General features: G+C 37.7%; 1 long non-coding RNA gene across 1 annotated transcript; it reads right to left on the reverse strand.

The window, feature by feature from the left end:
- Nucleotides 1–299: 299 nt before the first annotated feature.
- Nucleotides 300–11,996, reverse strand: LOC306643655. Its single transcript, XR_013759018.1, has 2 exons — nt 9,319–11,996; nt 300–8,798 (listed from the first exon to the last, which is right to left on the reverse strand). It is a non-coding gene; the product is annotated as an uncharacterized lncRNA (long non-coding RNA).
- Nucleotides 11,997–13,988: the final 1,992 nt, after the last annotated feature.

Raw genomic sequence — 13,988 nt, forward strand, 5'->3', positions numbered from 1 at the left:
ATCAGATTTGGGGCACTGAAAAATCAGTATTTTAAAAGTTTCTTTGATTTTTATTCCATGAACATTCTACGTGAGCATGCATAATGGAGAGATGTTTTGCCCTCTGCAATTGATGGTAACACATTTGTAAAACACAAGTTTTCCTCTCACTTAAGAGTCTTGTGGAAATTTCCCAGAATCCCCCTTCCCTTCATTGTCTTCTTGAAGTTATCTTTCTCCCAAGTTCAAGTTTCCTGCTCTCCTAAGTGTCCTATTTTCTTCTCTCTCTCTGTCTCTCTCTCTCTGTCTCTGTCTCTCTCTCTCTTTCTCTCTCTCTCTCTCTCTCTCTCTCTCTCTCTCTCTCTCTCTCTCTCTCTCTCTTTCTCCAATGCTTCTTATTTTTTAATTCTCTGCTTCTTTACTTTACATTGAATATTAAGTACAATTTCTATCCATACTCCTGACTCAGCCAAGCAGATATCATTAAGGGCAAGACCACCTTTCAGGGTGAGCTCCAGGCCTTGCCATCTGCGAATCTTGAATTATGTCCTTTTACCTCTCAAGTTCTCTCAACAAATCCTTTGGACTCAATTTTCAAACAACTACCTAACAAACATTGTTAGATGATCATTATGTGCCAAGCTCTCCACTGGTGCTGAGAAAATAGTGATGAGTAAGCCCAAGAGCATCCTTCCAGTGACCTACCGGGGAAGACAGGTGAACAGGCCATGCAAAACTTCCTGAGTACTACAATGGAAGAACCAACAGACTGCTGTGGAAACAAATGTCCCCACCTTGGTAAGGCCCATGAGCAGGTTTTACAGCTCCATATGACACAACATTAAAGACAACACCTGCCAACAAATTGATGTGAACTTTCTGGAAAAGAATTACCCACACCATATTTTTTGCTTTCTTGAGTTTCATTTCTTCCATAATTGTCTCTGCTTTTGACCACGGCCCTTTCTGTCCCTGCATCACTATACTCTGAGTTAGATCTCATATCATGCAGTCCTGTTTCCTGTTACACCAAAGGTTCCTGATTCATATTTGCTCTCTCTCTCTCTCTCTTCTCTCCTCTCCCCCTAATGCTATGATACCTTTATCCCTCTACCAGGAGCGGAAGACATGAATTTAAGAGAGAGAGAAAGAGAGGAGAGAGAGAGAGAGAGAGAGAGAGAGAGAGAAATGAAGCTAGATTCTTTTTTAAAAAAGAAGAAAAAGGAAAACAATGGAGTGGAAAATGGGATGTTCATGTTTATAAATGAATAAATTTTGATTTATCTTTCAAAAAATGTTAAGCAAATAAAATTTATTTTGGGCTCAGATTTCACAGTTGTGTGCCCATCGACACATGCTCCAGCTCATATGCAACCATTATTAAGGATGAAAGTTGAACTGTCTTTAGCTATTGTCCATTACCCTGGTCTACTGGTAGTTTGGCAACAACATAGATGCTAAAGAAAGGAATTTTACTGTCTCCATTGTTGATCTCCCAGACCCTCATTTACAATGTTGCATAAGGCTCAGTGTTGTCTTATACATTCAAGACCAATCTGTTGTTAAAAGAACCTTGCATTCTACTAAGAGATCTTCTATTTAGCAAAGATTTTCCTCACACCCTCCTTAAAGTGTAATTTCAATTGATGCAGCTTATACTCTGGGGAGGTGTCCAGTGTCACCAGATCAGGACAGCAGTGATAGCCTCTAGCTTCATTTAGTTTCAGAGATCCATTATCTGGGATAGGAAATAACTCCTTGTACATAAGGAGATGAGAACAAAACTGCTTTTCCTAGGAGAGTTTAGAAAACTGACAGGCATTGTGTTAAATCTGCCATAAGAATTATAATATCAACCAGAGAAAATATTGCAGATTTTGTTGATGTCTGAAAAAAGTGATAGGTAAGAGAGAAGGAAGTAAAACTATCAGAGAATATTTATCCTATTAAAAATAGAAGTTAAACCTTCAATGGGCTCTTTATGAAGGACATGTGCCCTTCCACCAAGTATCCTCTTCGTGGGTAGATTTAATTTCTACTGTGATGAGTGTAATGACCATTATTATCACAGATGATAATGCATTTAAATGTTGTGCCAGCTCAAATAAAAATAGTTGGTCTCTTTCATACCATTGCTCTTAGAAGAAAGGACTAGCTAGCTAAAAGGATTTCTATTTGGTCTTGAACTTCACTCTCAGTACATGACAAGCTGAGCTGAGAAGGAATCTACTATATGCTATAGCTCAACGGTAAGAAAAATGACTTTTACATCTTTGAATGTTAAAATGAGATCATGTACATTTTTTATGTAGATATGTTTGTGTGTGCAGTATTCGGTACCAATAGTTGCACAAAAACAATTTTGTTTATAACACTGAGTTTCTTGCAGTTCATTCGGGTATGCAACCTATTATGTGACCTCCAATTAACTCATTTATAATGGATTGAAAATATCCAAGGGTGGAAAGACTGCTGGGAAGGTAGAAAGAGGTGCTGTAAGTTCCTGCCTCATAGTTCTTTGACCTTTTCTTCATTTAAAGTGATGCCAATACTTGGAGCAAGAATATAAGTAACATGAGAAATATTCACTCTTTTCATTCAGTGGAATACACCATGGGAGTAATGATAAATTAGAGTTTGTAATAACACTGAGAGAATTTGGGGGTACAATATAGTGGTATGGTCCTTACCCAGGATCTTTTGCAGTGGGTTTCATTCACATTAGGTCTGCTTGTTCCATTTTGTAATTAATATTTGGCAACCCTTTAAAAAAAGAGACTCAAGCCTACAGAGTGGGAGAAAATCTTTACCACATGCCCCTCAGACAGAGCATTAATCTCTAGAATATATTAAGAACTCAAAAAACTTGACACCAAAAAAACAAAATAACCCAATCAATAAATGGGCTAAGGAACTGAACAGACACTTCACAGAAGAAGAAATACAATTGATCAACAAATATATGAAAAAATGTTCAACATCTCTAGCAATTAGAGAAATGAAAATCAAAACTACTCCAAGATTTCATCTCACTCCAGTCAGAATGGCAATTGTCAAGAATACAGCAACAATAAATGTTGGTTGGAGAGGATGTGGAGAGAAAGTATACTCATATATTGTTGGTGAGATTGCAAATTATTGCAACCATTATGGAAAGTGGTATGGAGATTCCTCAGAAAATTTAGAATGCAATCACAATTTGACCCAACTATCCCACTCCTTGGTTTATACACAAAGGAGTTGAAATCAGCATACTGCAGTGATGCGGCCACATCAATGTTTATAGCAGTTCAACTCACAATAGCTAAACTATGGAACCAACCTAGGTGCCCTTCAACAGATGACTGGATAAAGAAAATGTGGGATATATACACAAGGGAATATTACTCATATTTAAAGAAGAATGAAATTCTGGCATTTGCTGGTAATGGATGAGGCTGGAGAATATCATGCTAAGTGAAGTAAATCAATCCACAAAAACTAAAGGCGGAATGATTTCTCTGATATACAGATGCTAACTTACAATAAGAGTTGGTGGAGGGTGACAAGGGAAGAACAGAGTTACTTTAGATTAGGTAGAGGGGAATGAAGGGAGGGGAGGGATGTGGGAGTAGGAAAGATAGTAGAGTGAAACGCACATTATTACCCCATGTACATATATGACTACACAACCGGTGGAATTCTACATCATGTACAACCAGAAAAATGAGAAATTATACTTCATTTATGTATGATGTGTCATAATGCTTTCTACTGTCATGTATAACTAATTAAAACGAATTTGAAAAAAAAAAAAGAACAAGAGACTCAAGATTTTCTACTCTTCCCTCAATCTTTACTTGTTACTGTTGGAGAACAGGAGTAAACCTGCTCACAGTTGCAGGTACACAAACTTCAGAATTCCTTTGGAGCCAAGGGGTAGTTCCAATAGACAAGGCATTGCTTTCCTTAGTCTGTCAATAAACAGTCAAGCAGTAGCTGATTAAGGAGAACCTGCTTAGCAATAGGGTGAAACTGGGAAAAGACTCGTCGCTAGCTCCACTGGGCATAAATTCATCACCATCCCAATGAGCCATCACAGGAGGTATAAAGCATTTAGAATACAGAATTTCATCACTAAACACAGTCAGGGTGTGGTCTAGCGTCAGACCCAGCTAGTAACAGGATCGTATTCCATTCAGGTGAAGTTTCCATGAAGAATAGACAAGGACAGAAAGAAAGAGAAAAAGGTGCCAAGGAGAAAGAGCACAAACCCAGTGAAGTGGCCACTGTGCTTGGGTCACGGTGAGCCTCAGGAACTCTCCTAAGCAGAGGCTGGTTCATGGGAGTCTGTGGATAAATCCACAGGGTAGAGCAAATGCAAGGTTATTCTTCAGATTTCACCCATCTGGTTGCAATACCAAGGATATCATCAGCAACACAGCATGTCGTGCTGTGGTCACTATCTCCTTTGATATGGATCCATTTGTTCATTCTGTCTAAAAAATGCCACAATGCTGTGCGTGACAGAGACTTTAAGTTGCTACTTCTCCATGTCCAGAGGTTTAAAGGATTAAGAAAGAATTTAATTTTAATTTGCTTTGGATAAGGCTCATTACAAGGATATGTGTCCTCAGAGCCTCAGTCCTTTGGTGTGTGGGATGCCCTTTCTGATATACATTACTCTCAGGCTTATCTTGCATGTCCTACTATTTCCCCCACTCATCTACTTGAGGTCAGATTTATCTGAAAGGGATTTTGGCTCATGCCTCTATAATTATGCCTTATTAAATTTCTTTGTAAGAATAGGAACAATGTGTTAGCCTTATCGGTGAAAACTTGGCCCTCTTTACCATCAGATTTTCAGCTTCCATTAGGATCGTAGAAAGTTAAGCGAAAGGAAGAAAAAAAAATCAACTCTTTTTCTAAAGGTCAGCCTTCTTAATTAAATGAGAACTCAGGCAGCAGCATTAGAAAATGAAGTGACTGTGGCGTGGGCTCTTCCTGAGGAGACCCTACGGAGACTCAGCTGATGCTGCCGAAGCAGGGCAAGCTGAACTATCCCCAGATGGTAAGAGGCTGCAGCGCCACAGCGGGTTCCATTTTTGTAAACACATGGCATTGACAGTGAGCACCCATGGCTCTGTGCAAGCGCCAAGGCTTGCAAGCGCTCAGTGGTCCAGCCGCCTTGTGTTCACCTCCTGACTACTTCACCATACCTGCCACTTCCTGGCATTTTCTGCCTGCCTAACCACTATCCTTCAGCTAAGGTCAAAGCGGAGGGGGGGAAAATCAGCAAAGAGGCTCTGAGAGAGGTACTTTGCAAATTTAAGAGTTCTTCTAAACACCCAAAGGAAGTGTCATCGCATCCTTTTATAGAAAAGCAAACTGAAATTCAGAAAGGTTAATCATGTAATTCAAGCTCATATATCTAAGGGAGTACCGGGCTAGGTTGGACCATCTGTTGCCGATAGCCATTCTCCTACCATAAGAGCTAATGTTTGGATTGCTCTGGTTCCATTCCCACTGCCGGATTTCTTCAGAAATCTCTGGGTGGTATCAGGGACCCACTGGACATTACCAGCCTCACAACAGAGCCAACTCTGTCTAGACTTTCAGCCTACCTCTGTTCTGCCTGATTGATTTGGTTGTTGTTTTCCAATAGGTCTCTGGACCATTCTGGTTGGTCAGGAGCTCTGTGACATCCTCTCTTCAGTAAATGAAGCCAGATATTTCCCAACACAATGAGAAAACTCCACGTTTTGAGCTTGACAGTTCATTCCAATACCTTCCATCCCTAACTGTGTCTCTCCTCCTACCTTACCCCAGCAACACAGCTCTGGGTCATGCTGCCATGACATCGCGCTGCATTTCAAAAATTAAAGAATTCTGGATCTGTGATTCTTTGATGGATTATACCTAGAAGCAATCAAATAAATATATTGATTAGAGTTATTCTCAATAAGTACAACGACAGTGTAATAAAAATTACCTCATAATCCCAAGAGTCAAGAAAAATCTCCAGGTTCTTTTTTTTTAACTATAAACAAAGGATCCCAATTAATAAGACTTATTAAAACTTGAATCTGAGGATTTTTCAGAAGATGAATTTGTGATTACTCACAACTGGCAATACTGCCTAACTCCACAGTGCACTGTCCACACCAAGCTCCAGGGGGCGCAATTGAGATTATGTCGTGCTGTGGTGTTTTCCAAAATAGAAGGTAATGAAGAGAGAACGTTTTAAAGCACTAGTTTGTATCTCTGACTGCAATTAGAATTGCCAGGGAACCTTTTAGGACCAATGCCTTTGTTTCACTACTGGCAATTAAGTCAAAATGTCAGGGTAGATCTAGGCTTCAGTAATATTTTAAAACCACTGTTTTAGAGCATGGGATGTGGAGATGTGAATCTTAAATTTGAACCCCAGTTATTAATTCTCAAAGCTTCATGCTCTTCATTTGTAATAAAATGAGAGTACAAATTGTTCCTGATTTATAGGGTTGGGAATATAACCCTAACCTGTAGTGTTGTGCTTCTAGTGAATACTTTTACATGATTAGTAATTATTGTGGTTGTTATTAAGAAGGAACACATCACTACTGCTCTAATACCTTCATTTCCAACAATTCAAAAAGAATAATATACTACTAATTAAGCACATTCTTCTCTCAGAGATTCAAAGGGCAAGTAAAATAAGATTAATAAAGTTTGAGTCAGAAGATAATTCAGTCAAACACTTAGCCATCTTAAACTCAGAAAGTGGAAGCTACTGAGGAGAACAACCGGCTGAGGTCAGGCAATGGAAGCTCTGCCAACAGAATTGCACCTTTGATCAATTATCCTTCTATTCTAACCACACTTAGTTCTCTCTCTTACATTCGCATTACTTCAACTCTCTCGCAAACACCAAGTATGAATTTGTAGTAACCTGTTAGTCACCTCCAATGAATTCCTTTACTTTTAGATTTAACCAACTCTTCAGCAAAGACTTCCACAACTTAAGCTCAACTAAAGTCCCATCAATTACAGCTTACAAATTCTCTCAAGCATGAATCGATTTCTCCATCTTTCCTGAAGGGCAGGGCCTTCTCTTTCTTGGATTCTGCCTGCTATGATCTCCTAATTAATGCCACCTGCTGCAAGAAATAACTTTCTGAAAAACAAATATTCACAACTCACTCTCTGATTTAAATTTACCTTTACTGCATTACTGTTGATAGTCAAGTCAAAAGTCCTTAGAGTACAAAATCCTTCAAACTCTGGCTTTTTCCAAACCTTTCAGGATATTCCCTCAACCCACCCTTCTAAGATGTCTTGATCTAGCTCCTCTGACTGCCATATCAGTCTCAGTGTGTTTTTGCATATGCCCTTCCCCTCACTTGTTCATCTGTTCCTATATCCTTTACCCAGATAATGTTTAATTATGTGTCAAGACTGAGAACATCATCTCTGTGGTGACTCTTCCAAGCAGCAATGTCCTTTCCTCTTCTGGGCTCTCTGTGGAGCACTTCCTGTCTTTAACATAATTGATCTTGAATACCCATTTCACCCAACAGTCAGAGGGCTCCTCAGGAAATAAACCTGTGACTAGGTGACCCTAACGTTTCCTGACTGAGGGTAAAGTGATTAATTCAGTTAAAATTACTTCATTGGAAATGAGACTTGGTAGACTAGGCCAAGGAACTTACAAAGTTCAGAAGTCAGACGTAAGATTAATAAATGCCTTATGATATGCCTCAATATTTCATTCAATGTGAACAATCTCTGCTAAAGGGGAAACACCTCCCCACCACATGCATACCCATAGCCCACTGGAGATCTATAAGTGGGCAGGAGTGTCCAAAATGGTCCCCAGAATTACTAAGGAGTTAAAGGAAAACTGTGTCCTCTTCAGACACCATTATTGTCACAAATGGAAACATTAAAGTAAGTGCAGTTTAACTGCATTTATGTCCATCTCTAGTGCATAATGTTTGTATATGAGTTTTGGATTTGAACATATTAGATTTCAGGGAAATGCTTAACAGCCTGTTATAAAATTTCTTCTTCAATCTTTGGGGGTAATGGACAGACTGAACAAAACTTTTTAGATGATGAGACATCTCTTTCAAAAGTTTTCCTTCCCTAGAATTCCAGATCAATCATGTTTTTAGGAAATTAAATTAATGAATAACAAATGATCCTTACTGAGAATATTTAATATCAACCATTTGTAGCAAAAACTAACAACTCACTAATGATTATTTCAAAATAATGACTAAAACTTAACCAATTAATCTAAACAATTAATTTCTTGAACATTGTATTTAACACAAAAGCTAAGGTATCCTGAGATAATCTAGAATAGTGGAGAACCATACATATAAAAGTCACTCCAAAATGGTTGTTGATCCCAAAATAAAATTAGGACTGGTAGAACAAACTAGTTTTAGGGTGGGTGCACAATAATATTGGTTTTAAACCAGTTAAAACTTTATTTATCTTAAAGCAGCTATATTTTGTGTGAGAGAAAAAAAGTGAAAGAAAAAATAAAGGAAGACAAGGAACTGTGAAGTGCAGAGAAATACATAACATGGGTAATGAGAACAGGGAGAAAGAAAAGGGTCAAGGCAAGCAATAAAGAAACCTCCAAATGACATGTCAACTTGTAATCAAGAGATAAAAAGCCTTCCTCCAGCTGCATGAGTTGGGCCTTGGACTGTCGCTTACATTGTCTTTGGTGCCATTCACTCGTCATCACAAGGGAGCCTGCAGGTTGACATGACCACCTCAGATCCATATCAGAAAACTGAAGGACTTTGAATGGAGCCATGGGGAAGAGGAAAGGAGGGCCAAACCTGGAATAGATACACATTAACAGTGGCCATAGAAAGAAGATAGAGTGTTGAAGTTATGCAGGCCATTAATGTTACAAATCATTATTTCTCAACTGTGGCCACATGTTAGAATCACCTTGGAAAATTTTTTAAAATTCTCAGCCCACCTCTGTGAAATTAGATTCAAATCTAATTGGTCTGATGTAGGGCTTGATATTTTATAATCTTTCAAATGAATTAATTCCTAAGTGATCGTAATGTGATCTAGGGCTTAGAACCACCCTCACAAAAGGAAAATTTCAAAAATATGTTGACAGCTTTCTATTGTTAAAATAAATAATTTTGACTGTTTTTTCTCCTTGAAGTCCAGGGGCATTTTCTGAATGTTTTGATTGCATTTTTCTGACGACATAAAAAACAGCTTATTTAATTGTTTGAACACATGTTCAAGACATTGTGTTACAACTTTTGTATCTTATTCCATTTCATTTTAACAATAACGTCCAAGGAGCACCAGTCAGTTTTAATCCAAAATCCATACCTCTTCTATGCACTGCTCAGAAGACGTTTTGGAATCTTGTCCCCACTGTTGGTAGAAAGTTTCTGTACTGATTGAAATCAACTGGTCTTGAAGCATAGCAACCTCGTTCCCTTGTTCTGGATTCTTGGAAGAAAACTTACCTATTCCAGAGACTGTTACTCTTCTTCTCATGTCTGCTACCAGAGAGCTCCTGACAGCATATTTAATCTGTGTTTGAAAAGCAAGAGTGTGAGTATGCATATCTTCCCTACATCCTTCGACTTAAGCTGCATTCATTCTTAGTTGTCGTCATAGCAAAGCTTTAACATTTCTCCTGTTTTCAAAATCAAAGCAACTTATGAAGCCCTCAAGATGGGAATTCCCAAAGACAAGTTCAGGCACTACTGATAATAGTCCCAGAATAGAGATGTTGGAATGAGCTAATGGAAAGAATCCTGGAGCCACATTCAGAAGATAGAGACTAAGACTGACTTGGAATGTTTCCAAATTGCTTGACCTTGAGCATGTCATTTAACCCTTATAACCCTCATGTATCTACCAAGGAGATGTGCTAGCCATACCACAAAGGGGGCAGTGAGTCCATAAGAGGCCCTCTTTAGAAGGACATCTTGTACTTTTGCAAGACAAATACTTTTGTCCCTGTTCCTTCTGTCACTTATCTCCACTATTCTCCATGAAGTAACTGGACTTCCCATGCACCAGCCCCACAGATACAGCTCTGTGGAAACAGAAGACCCCCAAGTAGACAAGCAAGGCCCTGAACAGGGAGAGGTGGAGGCCAGAGCCTGTAGCCTGGCACAAAGGAACCAGAGAAGACTGTAATATAACAGGGTAAAAGAATCAGAGATTCAGAGAAAATTAATGCACATTCCCACTGTACTTTCTGGAAAATCATTTGCAAAATATTAAAATCATTTGTTTCTTATAAGGATACATGCTTGAATGATACTTTTAATATTTCTTTATGGAGTAATCAATGGATTCTAAGAAGATGTAGGGACAAAGCTGTTTAAAAGGCTACAATACAAAGCACATTTGAAAAGGTTAAATTATATTGGGAGATAAGAAAACATTTGATCCTCAGATGCTAAAACACATGACCAATTATGACCAACAATTCAGGACCAGAAACAGAGAAGTCAGGAAGACAGCATAAGGAAGCCCAAAATGCTTATTGCCATGTATCTGACTAGCTATAAAGGAAAGAGCAAGAGGCAAAACAAAATGAATATGTTTCAACATGTAATCATGAAACAGCATGAGCCCAGGGAAGCCTCTGATATGTAGCTTTATTCTGCTATTCAACTAATCATAAATTAGTTGATTATTAACTTTTATGACCCAAAGTTTTTTATCATAAGAAACTGTAAAAATAAGATTTTCCAATGGAAAGGAGCAGATTTTATATATATGATTGAAGTTACAGTGAGTACAGAAATATTCATGCATTTGGAGAAATGAAACAGCAGCCTGTTTAATCAATTAATATGATAATATGTGTGTCACAGAATTATTTTTGAATCCATGTTTATTTGGAGAGAGTATGATGCCTTTAACAAGAACATTTCTATTTGGCAATATGTATAAAAATAAAAATGCAAAATGGAAGCTTATGTAATTTCTAATGCTAAAATAGCACTGAACTATATCATTAGTGGTATTTACAACCTTAATTAAGAAGCCGTTTAATGATAATGTTAACAAATCTGGCGTATTTTTTGGTCAGATTGACACCACTTAAGACAGAAGCATAATGATGTTTCTTCAGTAAAATCAGAGCAGAATCTGTGAAGGAACATCTGATGTCTATGGTAAAATTAAGGTCAAGGACTTGGCAAAATATGTTACAGACTATAACAGATGTTCCTAGATTAAATCATATTTCTATTAAAAACTATAGAGATGCTTAGTTGATAGAACCTAGAATCATAGAATTGCAGAGCCAGGAGGGATATTTAGGGACTAGTCATTTCCATCATATTCAGGATGAGGGAACTGACATGCAAATAAAGCTAATCCCAAGTTCCCAGAGTTGGTAGCAGTGTCTGGGCCAGAACTCAATTTATTTCAACTGTCACAGAATGCCTGCTGTTTATAACAAAGGAAGGAACATTTTAATATTTTACATAAAAATATGTAGTTTAAATTATCTTCTATTATAACATTTGGTATAGATATACTAATAAAACGGACCACTGCATTATTTAGTTCCTGTTCCTGGACAGTAATCAACATTATATTTTGTATTAAAGTTCAAAGTCCAGGGAATGCTTCCATTCATCAGGCATTAAACAGATGTCAAACTGGTATTATCTGCAACACACTTCTTTTGAAAAAAAAAAAAAAAATCAGTGATGTTGTCCGACATTTGCAAATAAATGGATGGAATTGGAGAATATCATGCTAAGTGAAATAAGCCAAGTCCAAAAAACCGAAGGCCGAATGTTTTCCCTGATAAGTGGAGAATGATATATAATGGGGGTGGGGGATGGGGAGGGAGAGAAGAATGGGGGAACTTCAGATTATGTAGAAGAAAATGAGAGGGAGGGGGTATGAAAAATGGTGTAATGAGACAGACATCATTACCCTATGTACATGCATGATTACCCGAATGGTATGAGTCTACATGGTGTACAACCACAGAAACGAAATGATGTACCCCATTTGTGTACAATGAATCAAAATGCAGTCTGTAAAAAATTAAAAGAAAATTTTTAAAAAAGTAAAATATAAAAAATTTCTGGGGATATTGCTCAGTGGTTAAACACACCCCTGCATTCAATGCCTAGTACCAAAAAAAAAAAAAAAAAAAAAAAAAGAGTGGCATTGGATGTAAAAAAAATAATAATAATCAGTAGCTCAATAGCACCATTAAAGATCAGTTAATATTAACTATTAACACCATGCTGGTATGCAACAGTACCTTTTCAAATTTAATTAATGAGCAAACACTTCATAAGTTAATCTTTCATAAGATTTAATATAATCCAGAGTTTGGGTGCAATACTAAACTTCTATGAATCACCAAAGATGTAGCCACAAATGAGTAAATAGGATACTAGCAAAATAGAAAAACACTACAGTGAATCTCACATGTTTTCTTTCAAGGGTAAATAAAGTCAAAAAGGGAGCAATAACACAGAGAAAAAGCATGTACATATATATTCTAAAATGCTATCTAATCTGTCACTCAAGATTTTTAAGACCTTGTAATAGGCAGACTGGGAATTAGAACATCCAAGTTCAGTTTCAGTCTGCCATGTATCATGTTGGAAGGGATCCTGGCTTTAACTTTTCAATGATCAGCTATATTAGACTTCACAGGGTCCAAACACCAATAAGTGAGGGGAATACAATCAATTAATTCCAATAATGAACTTGTAGGACGAGTTATACTTCCTCATCTTTCCCAGAGGCTCAGATGGGTTACTGTAGCCACAACCTGAAAGTTAATATGTACTCTTGTGCTATGCTAATCTCCTACACCTAACCCTTCCACTAGATCAAGATAATGACTCACCACCTTACCTTTATTCCTGTGTCTCTCTAACTTGCATGGGTATCAAATTCCTCAAAGGATATGATAAAAGTACAAAGGCCCAGATCATCCTACTTTTAAAAGGCACATCCCCTGTGAGATTCATGACCTGCTTAGTGATTATGATATGCAGGAAATTTGAGAAACATCCTCTAGCATTTGCTCTTCATACTGTTCACCATGAACTGAGCAATATTCCTTATGCATGTAAGGCCCTTTCGAAATTCATCCTTCACATTCCTCTCCAACCTCATTTCTCATCACTGCAAATTATTTGTGCATTCCCCTAATGTGCAAATGTTTCTCATCATCTTGGTATCTTTTAAATTCACATATTAATTCAAAATTATTTATTGCGTTCTTACCATCTGTATAGCATGGGATCTAACACTGGGGATGAAGTGTGAGGAGTTGGGAATCCTATCAGTTCTCAAAAAGTGAAATGTAGAAACAGTGAATTAGAATTGAGATGAATTCTGTAAGGAGTAATTGTAGGTTGCCATGAGAGCATATTGTTATGTACTCCAACAGATGAGGTTATAAACCAGGTGAGGTCTGGTGAGTAGCTTTCTCAAGGAGGCAATTTTTAAGTTAATGCTTAAAGTGTGCGTAGAAATTTCCTAGATAAATGGCAGAAGGTTCAGAGGAACTCTAAAGACATGTAACAGAATGTGCAAAGGTATCATGGTGGGAGAAAAATAACATTTTCAAGGAACTAAAAGTAGGATATACAGGTTAACCCAAAAGGAGAGAAGGGATGGGTAGCTAAATTTGGTGAAGCTGGGCTGTCAGTGGAAAGTCTCAATAGTCGTGGTTTTTCTTTATCAGAAGAAAATGTTGGAGTGAGCGAATACTTTTAAGCAGAGAATTATCTAAGATTTGCATTTTAAAAGATTTTTTCAGACCCTAAGGTAGAGAATGGATTAGATGATGAAAACCAGGGAGGATATAATACCTTACAGGAGGCCTTTGCAAACAGTCTGGGAGAAAAACAGATGGCGATTGGACTAGGCAGTGCTCAATAGAGAACTGCAAGAAAAATGGTGAGGGAAGACAAATGCCACTGCCCGACTGATTTTATAGGTCAATAAATATTTGACTGAATTCACCATGAATCGACCAACAGTGTGAT

This window comes from Sciurus vulgaris (genome assembly GCF_902686455.1).
Source record: "Sciurus vulgaris genome assembly, chromosome: 14".
NCBI lineage: Eukaryota > Metazoa > Chordata > Mammalia > Rodentia > Sciuridae > Sciurus > Sciurus vulgaris.